The sequence below is a fragment of the Protopterus annectens genome, chromosome 9.part0 (genome assembly GCF_019279795.1).
Source record: "Protopterus annectens isolate FY-2018-M chromosome 9.part0, PAN1.0, whole genome shotgun sequence".
Taxonomy (NCBI): Eukaryota; Metazoa; Chordata; order Ceratodontiformes; family Protopteridae; genus Protopterus; species Protopterus annectens.
In genome coordinates this window covers 876,194,852-876,216,577 of record NC_056743.1, presented here as the reverse complement: position 1 = coordinate 876,216,577, position 21,726 = coordinate 876,194,852, and the positions used below count along the sequence as shown (strand labels likewise).

The window sequence follows — 21,726 nt, the reverse complement described above, 5'->3', positions numbered from 1 at the left end:
AGTGGCAATGACAATCACCCTAGTTCCCCTGGCAAGATTCCACATGAGGCTGCTTCAGTGGCTCCTAGTGTCACTTTGGTCTCTGTTAACTCATCCCTTGTCTTTTCCAAGCCAAATAACAAATCAATGTAAACAGGATCTGAATTGATGGATGAAGTCAGAAGAGGAGTTATGGAATCACCCTTTTTCACCCCCTCTGTCCAAGGCCGTAGTGACCATGGATGCATCCCTGATGGGGTGGGGGAGGCATTTTCAGGGAAAGATAGTCCATGGCACTTGGTCCCCCTCTGAGGCCAATTTCCATATTATCTTCCTAGATCTGAGGGCGGTGTTTCTAGCATTGCAAGCATTCCAATCTGCCTTTCTGTCAGGAACAATTGCTATCCAATCAGACAACATGTCTGTCTGGTACATCAACAAACAGGAAGGAACCAGATCCTATCCGTTATATCGAGAAGCCATGAGGGTATGGCAATGGGCGATCACCTCCAACCACTTTCTGATAGCAATGCACATTCCGGGGATCTCCAGTGTGATTGTGGACAAACTGAGCAGATGCATTCTCCTGCCTCACGAGTGATCTCTCAATCCAATAGTAGCAGTGGAGATATTTCATCATTGGGGTCAGCCTTGCTGTGATCTGTTTGCATCTCCCATGAACCACAAATGCAGCAGCTACTTCGCCCACATCTCCCCTCAGGGGAGTCCCTGAGAGATGCTCTTCTGCACAATTGGCCTCAGGGACTGCTTTATGCATTTCCTCCCATTCCCCTAATACCCCAGTTCTTGAAGAAAGTGCAAAGGTTGAGAAGCAAAGCAATCCTCATTGCACCATATTGGCCCCGTCAAGTCAGGTTCCCCTTTCTTTAGCCTCACCTAGTTCACTGCCCATGGATGCTGGACCCAACTTCGGGGTTCTTGTCTCATCTGCATACCACCCTTCCAACTCTCAAGCTGACCGCTTGGTACCGCCACTTCCGGTAATTGCCAGGCAGAATAATCCGTCTTCCCCAGTACAAAAGATACTTCTGGCTTCCCATAAGCCATCCACCAGGAAACTTTTTATCTTAGTAAATGGAACAGATTTCTGATCTGGTCTCGAGGAGAAGGCCTATACCCCTTTTCAGCCTTGATTAATAAGGTGTTGGAGTATTTGTCAACTTTACTCCAATCAGGAGCTTCAGCTTCTACTATTAGAGTTCATTTGGCGGCTATTTCAAGTTTCCATAATGGCTTTGATTTTTCCCTGATATCTCACCGCCTCCCAAAACTTTCCTAAAGGGAGTTGTGTATTTAAAGCCACCTTTTAAAGAGCCCATTGAACCTTGGAATTTGACTTGTCAGCCCTTTGAGCCAACAGCCACCTGTGACATAAAATTTTTATCTTGGAAGACCTTATTCCTGGTAGCCATCACTTCAGCCAGGAGAATATCAGAATTGCAATCCTTATGTGTAAAGCGCTCATACATCATTTTTCATAGAGAGTCACTTGTGACTAATCCCTCCTTTTCTACCCAAAGTTATCTCAGAGTCCGAAATTAACCATTCCATTGACCTGCCAGTTTTCTTCCCAAATTTTTCAAACAAATGAGAATATTGCTTGCATTTGTTGGATGTACACAGACAATTACATTTTTACTTGGACAGAGCGAAACCCTTCAGAGAATCTGACCAACTATTCCTGTCCTTTTCAGGTCCTCAACTAGGCAAACCAGTTTCCAAATTCACCTTGTTGAAATGGTTGAGAGACCTTTGTTTATCATCAAAATAAAATGAGTCCATCAGCTAAAGTCAAGGCTCACTCTATCAGGTCAGTTTCCACTTCGGTGGCTTTCCATTTTAGGGCATCTATGGATGACATTTGCGCTGCAGCTACGTGGGCTACCCCTCGTACCTTTACCACTCATTACAAATTGGATATGGTCTCCAGAGGAAGCGCATTCTTTGGCTCTATGGTGCTCAGGAATATCCTTCCATAGGGGGGACTCTGTCCCAACTGTCACGAATGAATGAAGATTGACCATATCAGATAAAGAAGTTATGTTCTTACCATAATGTTCCGTCTGCGTTTTCGATTTTCATTCATTCTTGACATCCCACCCTCCTACCCCCTCCAAAGGCTCCTGGTGGTCCAGAGCTAGCCCTGGTTCAGTAGTAGGGCAGTTGCTCAGACAAAGCTTCTGCTTTTAGTTTTCTATGGGCAAACGATCTGAAGGAAAGAGAGGCACTATGGGTAATCTTAGCTCAAGTGTTTCTGGGTGGCGTGAGCTTGTTTCAGTGGCCAAATCAGTTCTGAGGACGGAACCGAAACCCAACTGTCCAGAATGAATGAAGATCGACAACACAGATGGAACATTATGATAAGAACATAACTTCCTTTTTGGGAAATGCGTGATCTGATGTCAGTTTTCATTCTGTCCTCAACCCATAGGTCTGAATCCGATCCCTCGGATTCAACTTGGCTGCTACTATAGCTCGTGGTAACCAAAAAACTCTCAAGCCTCCCCCTTACTTATAATGCACTCTTCCCAAGTACCTCAGATCTTGTTTGCCATTGTTCACATTAGAAGTGACCAGTTGTTCTCTGGCAGATAAGTCTATTTAACTGAATTTAAAATTTACTTTTCTAAATAGTTCTTTTTGCATTTTCCCTGTTTCTTTTAGTGTAGCTTATACCCCTTACTTAACAACAGCTTTCTTGCTGTTATTTTGCATTTCCTTTCGTGTGAAAATATCTCTGAATGCTGTCAATGGTATTCTTTCCCATTACACTTAGTGTATTCCCCTTTTATCATTGTTGGTATTTCCCCTGCCTCTTTTTATCTTTTTTTTTTTCTTCTAAAAAAATCCTTAGTTTTTGCTTAACCTTTTTTTCTCCAGTATGGCAAAAAAGAAAAAAGGGGGCAGCTAGCTTAAAAAAATGTGAAAAATGTCAGAGGAAATTGTCTTTTTCTGAAGCACATACTTTGTGTGTTTATTGCTTGGGACCCCATCATCTCCAAGAAGATTGTTTTGTTTGCCATGTGTTCAACCATAGAGTTGTGGCTGAATGCAAGAATAAGCTGATTTTAAAAGCTCTTCTTCCATCAGCATTCAGTAAGGCATTTTCTGGAGCTTCCCTTTCCAATAAACACAAAAAAGCAAGTCAGCTTCATCTTGTCAATCTTTGGCATCAAAAACATCTGAAAAGTTGGAGGCATCTGTCGGCTCAGGCTTGTGTCGGACCCACATTTTTTAATCGTACAACATCCTTGGATCCGAAAGTAAAAAGAGACATATGGATGCATCCACTTGTTTGGATTAGACATCTGACAAGACTAAACCTTCACCAGATCAGACAATTTGACTTCGAGCCTTCCTGATTTACCAAGGACTCAATATTCTCCTTGAGCTGACCTGGTCCCATTGAGTCCCTTCCCCCTTTTTGGAAGGACAAAAGTCACCTTTTCTAATGACTACCTGCTGTTCTAGGAGTTTGACCGAAGAGGACATGGAGAGACTGATGAGAAAGATTCTCTGAGCGCAGAGTATGCCAGGGGTTTCTTCGGTTCCTACCACTTTGGGTCAGGAGTTCCATACATCGGGTACCCCTCCTTTACATCCTTCTCTGACTTCTTTTGGAGCTTTGGAGTTCTTGGATCTGAGCTGCCCGGCACCGTTTGCTTCGGATCAGAAGATAACTCTTATCATCGGATCTGTCGTTGACTCTGAGTTCTTTGGCTCTGTTGGAGCCAGAGACCTTTCGGAGCAATAGCTGCCTAATTGGCTCAGAGGAGTTGGTATGGACTCCAAAGTTTTCAGAGCCATCCTTACATCTAGAGGCTTCTGCCTTGGGAGGACTTTCCTCTGAGTAGAGAGGGACTAGGATCCAGAGTCTTGCCATCTCAGATCCAGAGTTCTGTCCTTCTCAAGGAAGGTTAGCCTTTGAGGTTTTGGAGAGAGCCATGTCTGCTTCAGCAGCCCAGAAGGCACCTCCCTCCTTGGTTCTTCAGCTCCCAACCCTGTCATCTTTGCATGCAGAGTCTCAACCTTTCTTCACAGGAACGTTGAGTACCAAAACCCCAGGTTTCCCAGCAGGGCATTTCCAGTTCTTCTGATACCTCTCCAAGGCATCAGTTGGATTCCCTGGAAGAATCAGTCACCGTAGACACATACTTTGGCGAAGGGTCCCCAAGGTCACCTCCTGACAATGTGTTTAAAGACATCCTGGAAATTTTAAAACCGAGGTTGTTGGAAGCCCAATAATCCTTCATCTGAGGTGTTTGTATATCTGGAGGCTTTTGGTACTTCCCAGTCCATCTCCTGGGTGACTCCACCCACTGACGAGCTCATTGAGTTGATCTTTCGGTGGGCATGGAAGGTCCCTGACACATTGAGCTAATTCCACGGGAGACCATACAAAATTATTACTGCCCCTCAAGACAAACAATGTTGGACAGAAGGTTCAACTGTAGATGCCATGGACATGGTGGCAGCCACGAAGAAGGAACTAGCTGAGGAAAGTTCCTCTATTCATCCCTCAAACAAGGAGTCTCTGGTGATGGATATGTTCGGGAAGCGTGTCTATACTTTGACCTTCTTATGGTCACTGAACTAGTTGGCACACTTCACTAGATTAGAGGTATTTCATTAAAGAGCTTTCAGATTTCCTGTTAGGATCTGTATCTGAGGAAGTATGAGCCTCGGTCACTTCCCAGTTTGCTACCCTCCAGTCTATTTCTAACTGTTCCATGAGGCTTTTTTCACTTGTAGCTGAAGGAACCTGTAGAGCAGTGGGTTCAGGCAATGCCATTAGGAGGCATGCCTGGATGTGCTTGTGAAACTTTGTGGAGCCTTTCAAGTCTACATTCATCAGTGCGCCGTTTGACGGCACGTCCTTTTTTTGGCCCTAGCATAAGAAACATTCTCCGGGTATGAGAAAGATGGGAAGACTCTATCTGCAGTGATCCTTCTCCAGGAATCAGCAAAGCAGTGGAAAAATGTGGTTAAGAAAATCCCAAGAGTCTTTTCAAGATGCACGTGAAATTAGATGTTCTTCGTGTTTCACTGTTGCAGTCATTACGTTTGGGTAATCGGCTGGCAGGTTGCCCTCAGTCGGCCTGATTAACAAAGTCTTTGGTCCTGCGTTGGTTGCTGTCCCTTTTTCCATGATGTCAGTTCGTCAGGGGTATAAAACATGCAGTCGACGGCATTACATCAGTCTTTCTTGCCGCGCGGTGCCCGAAGCAGAAGCAGTTTGCAAGTGCTGGTCGGCCGACTCCTGAAATTTTTGTTTTCGAGTTTCAGAACCGAAGTCTTCAACTAAAAGCTAAGTACCCCATTGGAGAAACTTTTTCTTGCTCCTTACTGATGTCCATAAAAGTTAATAATTGCATTACTTGTGGGAAGCAATTACTTCATAAGGATTTTTATTTGTACTGTATTCCTTGCCTAGGCCCTGACCACAATATGCCTTGCTGTCGGTTTTGTGCTAAATTTAATCAATGCACGATTAAACGTTTGTATATTTTTGCATCTAAATATTTTGGCTCAAGATTTAATTATCCAGAAATGTCATTGGTTAGCAGTCTGACTACCAGAATACTTAAAAATCACAAAGAAAAAGACAGACTGTCGAGGTCCCAAACAGACGACGCTTCTCCTAAACCAGTCGCCATTACTCAGTGAGGCTTCGCAGCCCCTGATACCCGCTACTTCTGATTCGCAGGCCTCTTCTGAGACCCATTCGGAGTCCCGTATGCCGTGAGATGCTTCAGTTATGGAACCCGAGGATGTCTCTACCTTTAGATGGGTCCAGAGCCGTTGTGCAGGCACCGGCTTCTGAGGGTGTTTTCAGGCCTACAGATTTGTATATTAGACCGACTCCATCTTCAAAACTAAGGCCAAAATCTAAATCTGTCTAAAAACCGATGCCTGGGCCACATGTGCAGGCCCCTATGCCTAAAAAACAAATGATCAAAATGGCTGAAGATTTAATTACTCTGATCAGGGGTAGCCAACCCCCTCCTAAGAGGCCTAGGCAAGACATTGACTGTGAATCTTCTGAACAGGATTCTATTCTTGTGACTCTTCTAATGAACAGGATTTGTCGATTCCTACTTATGAGGACTCTTGATGCAGAAGAATTCCATTCCTTCTGTTTCTCTCCCTGAGGATTTTTCTTTTGGGGCAACTTTACATACCTTAAGGGAACATTTCCACTGGGAAAGTCAGGATTTCTCTGAATCTAATAAGAGACTTGGGGATTTTCTTCTTCTTCCTCAGCATAGGCCTTTGGCCATACCTCCTGTGCTAGACATTGTTGATGTTTTATTTTCAGAATCTAGTATGACTCCTGATTCTCTGCCTCCGGCTCCTTGTAAGCCAGACAGATACTACAGGGTGCCTTACTCCCACAAATACCTTTTCAAAAATCCCATTGCTGACCCTGAAACCATTTCTCAGGGTCCCAAGGACATTAAGGCCTCTACTGCTAAAAATCCTACCCCTTCTGATAGAGATTCCAGGGCACTGGATAGATGGGATAAGAAGGTTTACAGGTCTGCAACCTTGGCAATCCGGTCTTTAAACTGTCAATTTCATATGTTTAAATATCAACAGCATATCATGGGACTACTTAAACAGAAAATTATGTTAATCTCTGACTGTGTGGAAAGTAAGGATTTGCAGGATTTATTACATTCAGCTGAACAAGTTGCAATGTGGTTTTGATTCCTTGGAGGCCTCTTGCAGGGCGGCTGTAACTGGATCTGTGCTAAGAAGGCCTGCTTGGCTCAGAGAAAAGTCTGCCTGACAATGTTAAAGAAAAATTGTTGGATGCTCCTTTACAACAGGACCGTCTCTTTGGTAATAAGGCTGAAGAAGTGTTAAAGATGGAAGATAAAGCTAAATCTATGCAAACTGTGAAATATTTCTTACTAGTGCAACCTCCAAGATTTAGTAGGCACTGGCCTACTAAAAAATGGTCCTTTCCAGTCCCCTGGAAAGCCGCTAAAATCCAATCAAGACATTCCAAAGGCTCCAGGTTTCACTCAGAAGAACATTTAGAACAAAACAATGGGGTGCCTCCGCCTCCAAATCTGGAAGCAGCAAGGCACCTCCCTATAGTAAGCAGTCTCAATGACTTCCCCTACAATCACCAAGCACTTACCTTTTAGCAGTCCTTTTGGGGGAAAACTGGCACTTCATGCACAAAACTGGTAACTCATTACCCAGGACAAATGGGTTTTAAATTTAGTATCCCAGGGATACAGATTTCATTTCCACACGTTGCAAATCCCAAACGGATGGCCAGATCTGCCCCCATATCAGTGGGCAGATGCCCAGAAACAAGTTCTGTCCCTCATGAACATTGGGGCTATTCAACCAGTACCAGAAGAGGAAAAGGGACAAGGTTTCTATTCAAGACTTTTCCTGGTACCCAGAAAAGGCGAATCATGGCATCCATTTCTGGACCTATCCACTCTAAACACATTTCTGGACATTCCAAAATTCAAGACGTTGACTCTTCAACAGTCACTACCTATGCTAGGCAAAGATACCTGGTTGGTAGCTCTAGACTTAAGAGGCTTACCTGCATATCCCAGTCAGGGAATCTTGCAGAAGATACCTCTGCTTCAAAGCAGGCTACTTGCATTGCCAGTTGTCTGCACTGCCCTTTGGCTTATCTACTGCACCCAGGGTCTTCACAAAGTTCCTGGCACCAGTAATTGCATTTTGCAGGCAAAGAAATATCCAACTATATCCATACCTGGACGATTGTGTTATTCAGGCAGAAAACAAGGACATTCTTCTAAAGCATCTGGCGTTTGTAAAAAGGGTTCTGACTTGTCTAGGGTACACCATAAATGAAAAGAAATCACAACTGGTACCCTCTCAAAAAATTACATTCCTGGGTACAAGCTTGAATGCAACTGCCCAGATGACTTGCCTTATGCCAGAAAAGCAAATTCAGTTGGTCACTTACTTCAAACAGATGGCCACAAAAACTTTTAGTTATGTACTCACCATAACTTTAGATGTTTGGGATCCATCTCGCCTACATTCTGTACTGATGGGCTCGGAGCCGATCCCTCGGCTCCGACTCAGCACGCTTATGCTATAGAGCGAGGCCTCTTATTGGCTGAGCTATCTTTATCCCAGGATGCACCACCACTAATCCCCCAGATCTTGTTTGTCCGCATTCATGCACACATGCACAACTTGATTATATAACATTGTTAGATGTTTCAAGATGAAACAACAGGATTCGACCTTCTGATATCCTCTGATCTCCAAGGAAGGGGAAGGAGGGTGGGTTATTAGGAATGTGAGATGGATCCCAAACATCTAAAGTTATGGTGAGTACATAACTAAAAGATGTTATGTGATCCTATCTCGCCTACATTCTGTACTGATGGGACAGCGTCCCTAGCACCTAAATCCCGGGTGGCTCATTGGAAAACACTCCTGAGCACTGTGGAACCAAATGAAGCTCGTCCTCTAGATGCCACATCTAATTTGTAGTGTGAAATAAAGGTGTGCGGGGAAGACCATGTAGCAGCAGCACAAATGTCACTAATAGCAAGCTTAGAATGAAATGCTATCGAAGTAGCCATAGCCCTTGTAGAATGAGCTTTGACAGAGGCGGTAAGCTCTTTGTTAGAATAAAAATAAGCTTGAGTAATACAGTCCCTAATCCATTTGGCAGTAGTGACCTTTGTGACAGCTTTGCCCAATTTATTGTCTGCAAAGGATACAAACAACTGATCTGTTTTCCTTGTTTGTTTGGTCCTGTCTAAATAAAAACGTAACTGTCTGTGGACATCGTGTGTGGAATATGAACTCCGCTTTGTTAGAGTATTTTGGGAAAAAAACTGGAAGCTCTAACGATTGTTGTAAGCAGAAACTAGAACAAACTTTAGGGACAAAGGAAGGATTTGGCCTTCTGGATACTCTGTCTTTGTGAAAAACCAAGTACGGGGGTTTTACTGACAAAGCCTGAAGCTCTGAAACTCTTCTGGCAGAAGTAATCTCCACCAAAAAGGCTGTCTTCCATGATAGAAACTTTAGATCACATGTAGCTGCCGGTTCAAAGGGGAAAGAAGTCAAGGCGCGTAACACTATATCGAGATCCCATGGAGGTGCAGGATGAGAAATCGGAGGCCTTAATAGAGCAGCACCTTTCAAGAAGGTCTTACACAATCTGTTGCTCATTAAAGGTGGGTCTATGGATTCATGAAAATTAGAAATTGCTGCCAATTGTACCTTGATGGTAGAAACTGAAGAGCCTTGATTGAAAAGAGAAGTCAAAAATTTTAGAACTTCTGCCACGGGAATAGAAATGGGGTCCAGGCCCCGGAGTTGAGCCCAAATAGCAAATCTTTTCCATTTTCTAGAATACAGTTTCTTTGTAGCAGACTTATGGGCCGAAGATAATATGTGCACAACATCTGGATCCAATGTATGACTCCTGACTATCGTCGGAAGAGGAGGAGCCAAGCCGTCAATTTTAAGGTGTGTAGGGACTGGTGGAATAATCCCGACTGATGAACAAGTAGGTCTGGGATCTGATCCAGGAACCATGGACCTTCCAGAGCATGTTTCCGAAGATAGGGGAACCACACTTGACTAGGCCAGTAAGGAGCAATTAAGATCATTTTGCTCCCCAAGAAAGATGCCTTTTGAATCACCCTGGGAAGGAGAGGAACTGGAGGGAAGGCATAAAGCAAGCTGGTGGGCCAAGGACGGACTAGAGCGTCCATGGGGCTCTTCCCCGGAGCCGGGGTTAGGGAGAAGAATTCTTTGCACTTTGCATTCAGAGGAGTCGCGAAGAGGTCGCAACACGGAACTCCCCATTTGCTGAAAATCTGACTTGCAACTGTCATATTCAGTGACCATTCGTGAGGAGAGAGGATGGTTCTGCTCAATCTGTCGGCTATCACATTGGACTTGCCCGGTATGTGAGTAGCCACTAGGAAGCGTTTGGTCGAGACTGCCATTCCCAAACTCTCATGGCTTCTTTGCAAAGAGGATAGGACTTGTTCCCTCCCTGTTTGTTCAGGTACCAGACAACTGACATGTTGTCTGAGTGAACAGCAATTACTCCCTGAGGGAGATAATCGTGAAGGGCTTGAAGGGACAGAAGTACTGCCCTCATTTCTAAGATATTGATATGAAGTAAAGTCTCTTCCGGATGCCATTTGCCTTGGACTGACCTGCCCAGGGAATGCCCCCCCCCACCCCGTTTGGTAGGCGTCCGTGGTCAAAGTGGCCGCCGGAGGGGATAGAACAAAGGGTCGTCCCTGATCCAAGTTGGAGGGCACTAGCCACCAGCGAAGGTCCCGTTTGCAAGATTCCGTGATCCATACGAGATGACTGAGGGGGAGTTCCTGAAAGGACCACTGAGCTGAAAGAAGCCACTGGAGAATTCTCATGTGCAACCTTGCTAAGGGGACTAGAAGAACCTTGGTGGACATGGATCCCAATAGCTGCAGGACCATCCTGGCTGGAGCTTTGGGCCTGGGAAGTAAGGCTCGAACTTGAGTCTGTGTAGTTTGTATTCTGTCTGTCGGTAGATAGACCCGCATTCGGTTTGAGTCTATCTCTACCCGTATGAATCTTATTCGTTGAGATGGCAGCAACACAGACTTTGGCCAATTGAAGGTGATTCCAAGGGAACTGCCCAGTGATATAGTGGCTTGGAGGCTCTGCAGTAGTAGATGTCTGGAGGTGGCAGTTAGGAGCCAGTCGTCTAGATATGGAAACACCTGGAATCCTAGACTTCTCAGGTGAGCAGTCACGACTGCCAAACACTTGGTGAACACCCTGGGGGCTGTGGTGAGACCAAAGGGCAGCGCACGGAACTAAAAATGACTGCCTCCTAGGCTGAAGCGCAGATGTCTCCTGGACGCTTGATGTACCATGATATGATAATAAGCGTCCTTGAGATCTATGGAGCACATCCAAACACCCTTCTCCAGCAATGGGAGAATGGTTTGTAGGCTGACCATTCGGAACTTGGACTTTCTGACTGAACGGTTTAGGATGCTGAGGTCCAAAATGGGCCTCAAGTCCCCGGTCTTTTTTGGCACCAAAAAGAATCTTGAGTAAGTCCCTAATCCGATCTGGTCTGCGGGGACCGGTTGGATGACTCCTTTTTGCAGCAGCTTTAAAACTTCTGAGGCTGCAGTATCCCGCTGACTGGGTGGCGGGTCCGGGATTTTTTTGGACTGAGTAGGGGGATGAGAGAATGGGATGGAGTAACCTCCGGCGATAACTCGAAGCACCCATCGGTCCTGAGTGATACCTTCCCAGGCTTTTAGGTGCTTCGAGAAACGACCCCCGACTGGCTCCGGAGCAGCACAGCCGGGCAATCCCTCAGGGACTATGAAAGGCTGAAGAGCCACGAAAGGACTCGCGGTCTCTAGTGTTGTGAGGGCCTCTTCCACCTCTGGGACGGCGTCTTCCGGAAGAATTTCAATTTCCCCCTCCTCTGCCTCTGGAAGGGGAATCCTCCTGCTGAGAGGGGTAAGGCTTCTGAGATCTACGGAACCACATCTTCCCTCCTCAGGGACTATGAAAGGCTGAAGAGCCACGAAAGGACTCGCGGTCTCTAGTGTTGTGAGGGCCTCTTCTGCCTCTGGGACGGCGTCTTCCGGAAGAATTTCAATTTCCCCCTCCTCTGCCTCTGGAAGGGGAATCCTCCTGCTGAGAGGGGTAAGGCTTCTGAGATCTACGGAACCACATCTTCCCTCCTCTTTTAGCCTTGGGATAAGGCCGAAAGGGAGTGGAAAATCGTGCCCCTACGGCAGTCAGAGTCTTACCCTCCTGTTCACAGCGGGTTAGTGTGTCCTTTACCTTGGGTCCAAACAGGGAGGACCCATCAAAGGGGGCGTCGGCAAAGAAAGACTTAAAGGCCTGCGCGAAATGACACAGGCGGAGCCAGGCTTGTCTCCGTAGAGCAATGCCTGTACCCGCCGCTCTACTCGCCCCCTCGGCCGCATAAGAAATGAGCCTCATAGACGAGTTCGAGATGGACGACATTGTAGCCAGCTGAGAGCCAACCGTCTGGGCCAGCTCCTCAGGCAGGTTACCCAAGAGGGTATCTGATAGCTCTTTAATCAGATCCCTCTGAAATCTGTGTAAAGTGCGTAAGGTAGTTTAAGGACCTCAATGTAAAGGCCGCTGAACTGAGGGTGCGCTTGCCTTACCGATCCATGCTCCTAGACTCCTTATTAGGAGGATGGACGGAGGTCGAAGCCTCTGCTACGTCCTGCTGGGTAGCAGATACCACCACCAAAGCATCTACAGCCACACCTTTAGTTAGAAACTCTTTTTCAGGGGGTGCCGAGAGGAACTTATTCGGACGAGCAGGCACCGGTTCCACAGAGTCTGGGTGTTCCCACGCCCTTCGACAGATCAAATCCAAGAGCTCATCGAAGGGCGGAGACACCCAGGAGGCAGAGGGCTGAGCCCCGAAGGCCTTCAGGAACACTGACTCATCAGCAGAGGGAGGTTTGGACTGCCAGCCGCATCGTTGTTTTAGGGCTTCCAGGATGTCTGCAAAGGAGACATCATCCGAGGACGACTTAGGGGACCCCTCTGCATCATCAAGATCAGTGTCTGATGTAAGAGACTCATCAGGGGAGTCAACGTGCTTCCTCTTGCACGATCTCTTCCTGGGAGGTTCTTCCGAAGAGGCTTCAGAAGGACCTCCAGGAGGTGGAGAAACCCCAGCGGGGGTAACCTGAGGCCCAGGGGCTCCGCTGTCTAAGGACAGGGGGACTGCCAAAGACCCAGTCTCCGTATGCAGGGAAGGAGCTGGGGAAACCGTGGAGGTAGCCAAGGAAGATTTGGCTAATGCACTCCTCATAGCCCTGAAGGCGGGACCACCAGAATCCTGGGAGGGTCCCACCTCCGTGGCCACGACAGTGGACGGCACTCCCGCCGACGCACCAAGAGGGAGACTTGGGACCGAAAGCATCAATCCCAAAGCCCCCCCCCCAGGGCCTAAGGAAGAAGTCCGTGTACTGAACTCCGACCCAAGAGCCGGAGTTGGAGCAAGGGTCGGGCCCGACCCTAAAACCTCCACCGGTTCCACCAGTGCCGGCTCCAACGGTGCCGAAGCTGTTGGAGGAGGAACCACAGAAGGGGAGTGGACCATCGGCTCCGAAGCCAAATGGGCTGGAGCCGAAACTAGCTTTTGGAACACCGGAGACTGGAAGAGTCTAAGGAGTACCCTGTCGATGTCCGAATCAGACATCTTGGATGATCTAGAGGATACCGATCGGGCCCAAACCGATTTCTCCATCAGCTCCGAAGGGCTCGGGGACCGGCTCCGAATGGACTCTACCACTATCGGCTCCGAGGGAGATCTCAAGGTAATTTCCCTCGGTGCTGATAAGGACTTCGGCTCCGAAGGGGAAGAGTCTGAGCCGGTAACCCTTATCGGCTCCAATATCAGTGGAGCCGATGAGGGTGACCTGCCTCTCGATGCCCCAGTCCTCTGCTCCGAAACCAGAGGGGTCGAGGCTGGAGGCATCGAGGCAGACCGTTCCGCCCTCTGCTCCGAAGTCCGTGGAGCCGATGGAGAAGACTGCTTAGATTTTTTTTGCAGTCTGTTCCGACTGACTGGTCGGAGCCGACGCTTTCTTCTTTTTAGAAGAAGGAGAGGAAGATAAAGCCTCCTCGAAGGATGGCTTGATTAATCCTTTCAGGATTAATTTGTTCTTCCTCTCCTGGAGGACTCTTGATGAAAAGGCGTGACACATGCTACACGATTCTTGTAGGTGCTTGGCGCCCAAGCAATAGACGCACGAGGAGTGGTCGTCCGTTATGGACATTTTAAAACCACACCTCATGCATTTCTTAAACCCGGAGGGTTTGTGTTCTTTAGACATAGCCAAAAGTCAAAACACAGTTGTCTACAACCAGAAGAAGGGTTTGTCACAGCAAATAAAATATCCCTACTTAAATATTAAAATTTTAAACTTTTTTTTTTTTTTTTTTTTTTTTTTTTTTTTTAAATACAAGTAAAAAAGAAAAACTTTTCACAGAAGAAAAAGAGATAGAGAGGGTCAAGACCCTCTAACTTAAACGGGTACTTGACCCACACACAAAAAACCAAGGTAGTAGAAACAACAGGGGAAGGCCCCTCTAACTTAAACGGGAACCTTCCTTGACAGGAAAAAACACAAAATCCTCTACAAAAACTACCAATACACACTCGTATAACAACAATAGCTGTTAAAACAGCTTTTGGATTTAAATCAAGCAAATTTCTGACAGGAAAAAGCCTAAATAAATAGTACTTAGCCCAGCCAAGTTGAGACCACGTCTAAGCTTTGTAAGCGGCAAACGAGATCTGGGGAATTAGTGGTGGTGCATCCTGGGATAAAGATAGCTCAGCCAATAAGAGGCCTCGCTCTATAGCATAAGCGTGCCGAGTCGGAGCCGAGGGATCGGCTCCGAGCCCATCAGTACAGAATGTAGGCGAGATAGGATCACATAACATCCCTGCTATCTGCAAGACAAATTCTGCAAGCCTTGGGGTTTATGGCCTTCTGCATTCTTCTAATTCCATATGCAAGACTGCATATGAGGAAACTTCAATGGTACTTAAAAAGTTTATGGAGTCAACATTATCACAGCCCGGAAACAATGATTCCTGTTATACATTGCCTGCAACTAGAGTTGCTATGGTGGGCAGAGGCCTACCACCAAACAAGGGACTGCCATTCACTCCACCCCCTGCCACTCAAACCCTGAATACAGACACATCAGACTATGCTTGGGGGGCTCATCTGGCAGGGAAGTGCATACAGGGCAAATGGAGCCCAAATCAAATGCAGCTACATATCAATCAGAAAGAGATGCTAGTTGTACAGAATGCACTGACAGCCTTCAAGGACTACCTTCATCCAGGACAACTACTGATAGATGGACAACACCACAGTTATGTGGTACATAAACAAGCAGGGGGGCACACATTCCTACCCCTTTTGCAGACTAGCCATGGCATTGTGGAACTTGGCCTTGACCTATCTAATACAGCTACAAGCTCAGTTCCTGCCAGGAAAGCTAAATACTCTGGCAGACGAACTAAGCAAAAATCTTATGGACCCACATGAATGGAAACTGGAACCACAAGTATTCAACATGTTGACATGCAAATGGGGGAGCCCAGACATGGATCTTTTTGCATCACCCCAAAACTATCAGTTGGACAAATTTTGCACAACAATTCATCACAACAAAGCTTGGAAAATGGATGCTCTATCATTCAGCTGGAAAAACCTATCCATCTATGCTTTTCACCCTCTGCCTCTGCTCTCCAAAGTTCTACTAAGTCAAACTGGACAAACCAAAAATTATTCTAATTGCCCCAGACTTGCCTCGCCAACACTGGTACCCACTCATGCGTAATATGTCACACCTTCCTCTGTGGCACCTGCTCAGACACCTTACCTACTGTCTCAGCAGAACTACCAAATTCTGCACACTCGGCTCCAAACTTTGAATCTTGCAGCGTGGCTTATCAACTAATTTCACCTTTGACATCCCTCAGCAATCCTGTCATCAGGATGTCATTTTGGAGGCTAGAAGACCTAGTACTAGAAAATCTTATGCTGACAAATGGAAAAGATTATGTGCCTGGAACTAATCACATGGAATAAGCACAGCTATGCCCAATAATCTTCAGATTCTGCAATCCTCAACTGAGATGCTTCACAAGGGCCTATCTTTTTCTTCCATAAAAATCCATGGCTCTGCCATTTCAGCTCATTACAACACCCAACCTTCCCTCTTCTCTCATCCTTTTAGCAGTCACTTCAGCTAGAAGGATTTCAGAATTACAGGCTCTTACGGCAGTGGAGCCTTTCATTATTTTTCATCCGGACAGGGTGGCTCTCAGGACCAATCCATCTTTCATGCCTAAGGTGGTATCCAGTGTGGCTCTTAATCAGACCATTCATCTGCCAACTTTCTTTCCCAATCCACAGAACAAGGGTGAGTGGATTCTGCATTCATTGGATGTACACAGGCAACTTAGCTTCTACTTAAACAGGACAAAATCTCTAAGAAAGTCTGATCAACTATTGGTGGCATTTGCTGCAGGGGCAGAGGAAAGGTTATTTCAAAGCAGACTATTTCCAAATAGATAAGCCATTGTATTTGTTTCTGCTATGTGCACCATGATAAACCTATCCCCAAGGGGATCAGATCTTATTCCACCTGGGCTGCATCTACTTCTGCAGCCTTTCTCAGAGGGGTTTTTACCAGAGACATTCTAGAAGCTGCTACCTGGGGCTCAGTTCATACGTTCACTAAACATTACCATTTACCTCTCTTCTCTAAATCTAGAGCTGGCTTTGCCACTGCTTCCCTGCAGGGCCTTATAGCTGCTCCTAATGCTGTATAAATCCATCCTCCAAACCATAGCTTTGGATTCTACCCAAATGTAATGACTGCAACAGTGAAACATGAACATAGTGCAGTTGTGTACACTTACCAAAAATGTAGATGTTCGAGTGTATTCACTGTTGCAGTCCGGGTTACCCACCCTCCAGCCCCCTGTTTTTTATTTTACTATACCTATCCTTTCTTTTACTATGCTTAAAAGCATTTTTGGTGTATTTACTTTTGATTGGAGGTATATTTTTTGGTGTTTTAAATTATTTATATATATATATATATATACATATATATATATATATATATATATATATATATATATATATATATATATATATATATATATATATGTATATTTTTTTTTGTTTTGTTTTTGCTCCCCATTTGGGGAGCACCTGACAATCTGGGGCAAGAAAAACTGATGTAATGCCATCGGCTGCATGTTTTATACCTCTGATGACCTGACGTCATGGAAGAAGGGACAGCAACTGACGCAGGACCCAAGACTTTGTTAATCAGGCTGACTGAGGGCAACCTGCCAGCAGATTACCCAAATGTAATGACTGCAACAGTGACTACACTGGAACATCTGCATTTATGATAGGTGTACACAACTGTACTTTCCCCCAGGGGCGGGGTGGGGGGCTCAAACTGTAAATGCTGCCCTCATGGCAGAGGAGGCCTACAGAACCAAGGGTCCAATGATTCTTTCTTTGGCAGAGACCCTTCCAGCCCTCCTGAATGGAGGCCGGATTGCCATCCTCTGGAGGCAATCAGAGGGTCAATTGTCCCTGCCTCACTGGAAATAACTTTGGATACGTATATGCAGAGGATCATTAAAAGAGGTTATATCATACCCTTTTCCCTTCTTCCTTCCCAGTGCAGAAGAATCCCCAATGTTCCACCCAGTCATAGAGAACAAGCAGCTATTCAGATACAAAAGCTGCTAGCAAAACATGCTATCAGAGGTCTCACCAGACCAGAGAGGATCAGGAATTTACTCAGAATTCTTTTTCGTGCTAAAGAAAACAGGGGACTGGAGACCAATATTGGATATCACTAACTTGAACAAACCAGTTTGAAAGAAATTCCGGATGGTCACAGTTCATTCCATTCTTCCGTTTCTGGAAAAGAATGATTAGATGTGCTCTATAAACCTTCAGGGTGTGTTATCACATAAAGATAAACAATCCAGAAGGCAAAGTGTATATAAAAAGTGTACACACCCCTGTTAAAATGCCAGGTTTTTGTGATATAAAAAATGAGACCACAATAAATCATTTCAAAACTTTTCCCACCTTTACTGTGACCTATAAACCTGTACAATTAAATTGAAAAACAAATCTGTTAGGGGAAAAAAATATAAAAAAAATAAAAAATGTACAATAAGCTGGTTGCATAAGTGTGCGCACCCTTAAAGTAATACTTTGCTGAAGCACTTTTTGATTTAATTACAGCATTCAGTCTTCTTGAGTACACACCTGCCATCAATTAAAAAGACTCTGATTAACCCCAAGTAAAGTTCAGCTGTCCTAACAGGATTTTCCTGGCATTTACCCAGTAGCCTGCTACAGCAACAGCCAGGTTTCCAGAGAGCTTACAAAGCGTCAAAGGGATCTCATTATTGAAAGGTGTCAGTTGGGAGAAGAGTACAAAATTAGAAGTTATGTACCTGCCATAGCGTTCCATGTTAGTTGTCTTCTCTCGCCTTCTTTCTTGCTTGATGGATTCGGAGCCAATCCTCGGCTCCGACTCGGCACTTGCTAAGCTCGAGAGTCACTTTTACCAGCTCGAGGCAGCCCCATATCCCATGATGCAAGGCGGTAAATTATTTATTTTATTTATTTATTTTACATTTGTTAACCGGGCTGGTCTAGCTGGATACATATCCGTTTTCAGTAGAGGCCTGAGGAGAAAAGCTCCAATACACAATAGAAGTACATAATTAAATTGCAAGATTCAAAGTATTGTTACAACAAGAGAATATAGCTTACATATGCAGGAATGAAAATTTACATAGATGTTATATAAGACAAAAGGACAGACAGGAAATTATACAAAAACATTGATTTCGTTACAGATACTGGAAAATAGACTGAAATCAGAGATTTTTCCTTATTACTAAAAGGAAAGAGAAATTTTAGAGATCTGCAATTAGGGAAATGGGCTAGGAAGTGGAACTAGAAGTTATGAGATATGTAGTTAGTCAGGTTCACGACATGGGCATGTCCATTGTGTGGAGAGATATTCTTTAAGGTTAGCTTTGAAATGATTGAGCCAAGTAGTAAGTCTAAGGTTGTTTGGCAGGAGTTCCACTGCTTGCCAATGGAATTACGTAAAGGGCATCCCCACCTGAGTTTTTGCTTTAATGGTTAGGATCTGGATGCTGTTTGATGATCGGAGACTGTTGAGGTTAGTATATGGAGTGAGAATTTTGCACAGTGAGGGAGTTCTATCAGGATGGTTGATTATTTTATAAGCTTCAAGTAGTTGGCTAAGTTTGAGGAGATTTGGCAGTTCCAACCAGCCAAGTCTTCGCAGATTAAGGCAATGATGGGTTTGATAAGGGGAACCTGTAATAAATCTGGCAATGTGGTTATAGGCAAGAGAGCATGTTAAGTTCACGTTTATTGAGAAAAAGAGGATCGGGAAGCATAGAGGAGGGAAGAGAGGAGATGGTGCAGCAATAGTTAATTTGGTAGTGGGAGTTAGGAAGTTTTAATTCTGTACATAGATCCTAGTTTTTTGTTAACAGACTTAACTGTTTGGGTAATGTGTATGTCAAATTTGAGCTTATGATCAATAGTGACACCTAGCAGTTTGGTACTGGTGACAGGGGTTATGAGGGTCCCATTATTGGATTTAATATGAAAGGTTATGTTGTTAGTGTTTGGGAGTTCTTTACCTAGAGGTGAGAAGACGTTGGGGAAGAAAAGTAATAGTTTGGTTTTAGCTGGGTTAAGTAGAAGTTTTAAGTCAGTGAACCATTTTTCAACCAGTGAAAAACAATGTTGTGTGGTCATTTGGTGATTCGAGAGGGAGACGTCGGAGCAGATTAAGGTGGAGTCGTCGCCATATTGTATGCAGGTGGATTTAGGGATGACTGATTGAAGGTCATTTATGAAGATGGAAAACAGAAGTGGGCCCAGTATCGAGCCCTGAGGAACGCCTATGGTATTCGGGAGCAGTCCTGATATTCTGTTTTGCCATAGGACAGCTTGTTGCCTACCAGTGAGGTAGGCCTTGAACCAGTTTAGTGCTGGAGTGTCCAGATGTAGGGTTTCAAGGATGTTGAGAAGGAATTGATGATTGACCATATCGAATGCTTTTGATAGGTCCAGAAAGAGGGCAGATGATATGAGTTTGCTATTGCGATTGTTGTTGTTTGAGTCAATAAAGGAAAGGAGGGCAGTAGTTGTACTATGGTGCGGGCGAAAACCATGCTGGGCATTGGACAAAAGAATATTAGAGGTCAGATAGTGAAGAAGTTGTTTGTGGATGCATCTTTCCATGATTTTCCCTATCGGGGACAGAATGGCTATTGGTCTATAATTTGACATTTCCAGGGAGGTACCTCCTTTGTGAAGTGGAATGATATAGGAAGTCTTCCAAATGGAGGGAATGTTCATCTCAGTTATAGTTCTATTTATTAGGATTGTTATGGGGTAGGCTATTTCATCAGATGCAATTTGTAAGAATTCCAGGAAGGTGGCCACCCGCTAGGGTAGTTGGTTTGAGTTTTTTTAGGAGGGAGCGTACATAGGAGGAAGAGACTGGCTTTAAATTAAAGGGGGTAGGGTTGTCACGTTGCAGTTTAGCAGCAGGTGGGGAAGTGGAGGTAAGGTGACTGGCTAGGGTTTGGATAGTCTCAGTGAAGAAGGAGTTAAAGGTGTTGGCTACTTCTTCTTGGCCTTTCTCAAGAGTTTCACAGGGGTTGGGGTGGAAGTTTTGCATGGGTGCAGAAGGTTGTTAAAGCCTGCCCAGAATTTCTTTGGGTTGTTCTGGTGTTTTTCTGGAGGCTGCAGAAATATTGTTTTTTGTCTTGGGTTATGGCAGTTTTCGTGGCATTTCTTAGTTGTTGAAATTTACAACGGTCTTGGGGGGTTTTTGTGGCTCTCCATTTGTCCCAGGCTAGGTCACAGTTTGATTTTGGATTTAGTATCAGTAGTGAGCCAAGGTGCTATGCGAGTTTTGGTTCTAATTTGTCTATGTGGAGCATGTGAGTCAAGTATTTTAAGGAACGTGTCATTGAAGTGGGACACACTCTCTTCTAGTGGAAGAGTCTTTAATATGGTCCAGTTGCAGGATTTCAGGTCAGCAAGAAATAATTGAGGGACGGATTTTTTTTTGTTTCTGATTAATCTATATAGGGGGGTGTTAGAAGTTGGGCATTTATGTTTAATGATATAAGTTATTAGGTGATCGCTGAGGTCACAGGAAGGGTACCAGTGGTGTAGTTATTAGAGTCTCTATTAGTAAGGATCCAGTCAATTATACTTTCTTTTTGAAGTGAGTTGCCTATTCTGGTTGGGGATAGGATATTTTGGGAAAACCATGTAGGTTAATAGGTTGTGGAGTTGTATGGGTAGAAAAGAGAGACCAGTCAATGTTGACGCCCCGAAGAACTATGGTTTCTTGTGGGTAGTTGATGGCTAGCCAGCTCAGGGATTGCTCCAGGTTTTCTGTGTTCTTCCCTGGTGGGATATAGGTTACAATAAGGTTGATGCGTTTTTGAGTGTTTAGGCAGATCTGTAGGGCTATAATTTCTAGGTTTGAGATCATGGGAGGTTGTACTTGGTTCTTAAGGATGTTTAGTTTATTTTTAAACATAATAGCTATTCCTCCACCTTTTTTCTTTGCACGATCAGCCCTGAGAATATTGTACCGGGTGGGAGGATCTCTTCATTCTTAGTAGTGGGTTTTAGCCATGTTTCGTTAGACACATGATGTCAGGGGAATGACTAGCTATGATGGCATGAAGGTTGTGAATTTTGTTGTTAATGCTTCTTAGGTTCAAGTGTAGTATTAGAAGGAGTCAGTAGATTTTCGGGTTAAATTATGGGGATTAGAGATTGGCATAGTGGTGGGACCTGGGTTTGGGTGAATATCTCCATCGATGTTAATACAATTTTTCAAGTAAACTAAAAATCTTTGTAGTTTAAATAGTATTTTGAGATTAGTTTTGTTATGTGGAATTTTAGGGTGTTTAAGTGTGGGTGGACTATTTTGGGGATATATTTTTGTCCTGGTAGATTGAGGTGGTATATAACTGTCATGGAGAATGAATTGGAAGTTAGTGTGGCACTTAGGAAAGGAATGCCTATAAGAGTT

At 44.8% G+C, this 21,726-nt stretch overlaps 2 protein-coding genes across 2 annotated transcripts in view; both read left to right on the top strand.

Moving 5' to 3' along the window:
- The window catches only part of LOC122811629 (probable E3 ubiquitin-protein ligase DTX3), a 1,276,614-nt gene that overhangs the window by 525,240 nt on the left and 729,648 nt on the right, over positions 1-21,726 (top strand). The gene's annotated exons all lie outside the window — the stretch shown is intronic.
- Positions 1-21,726, top strand: part of PIP4K2C (phosphatidylinositol-5-phosphate 4-kinase type 2 gamma) — a 722,271-nt gene that overhangs the window by 413,236 nt on the left and 287,309 nt on the right. The window lies entirely within an intron of this gene.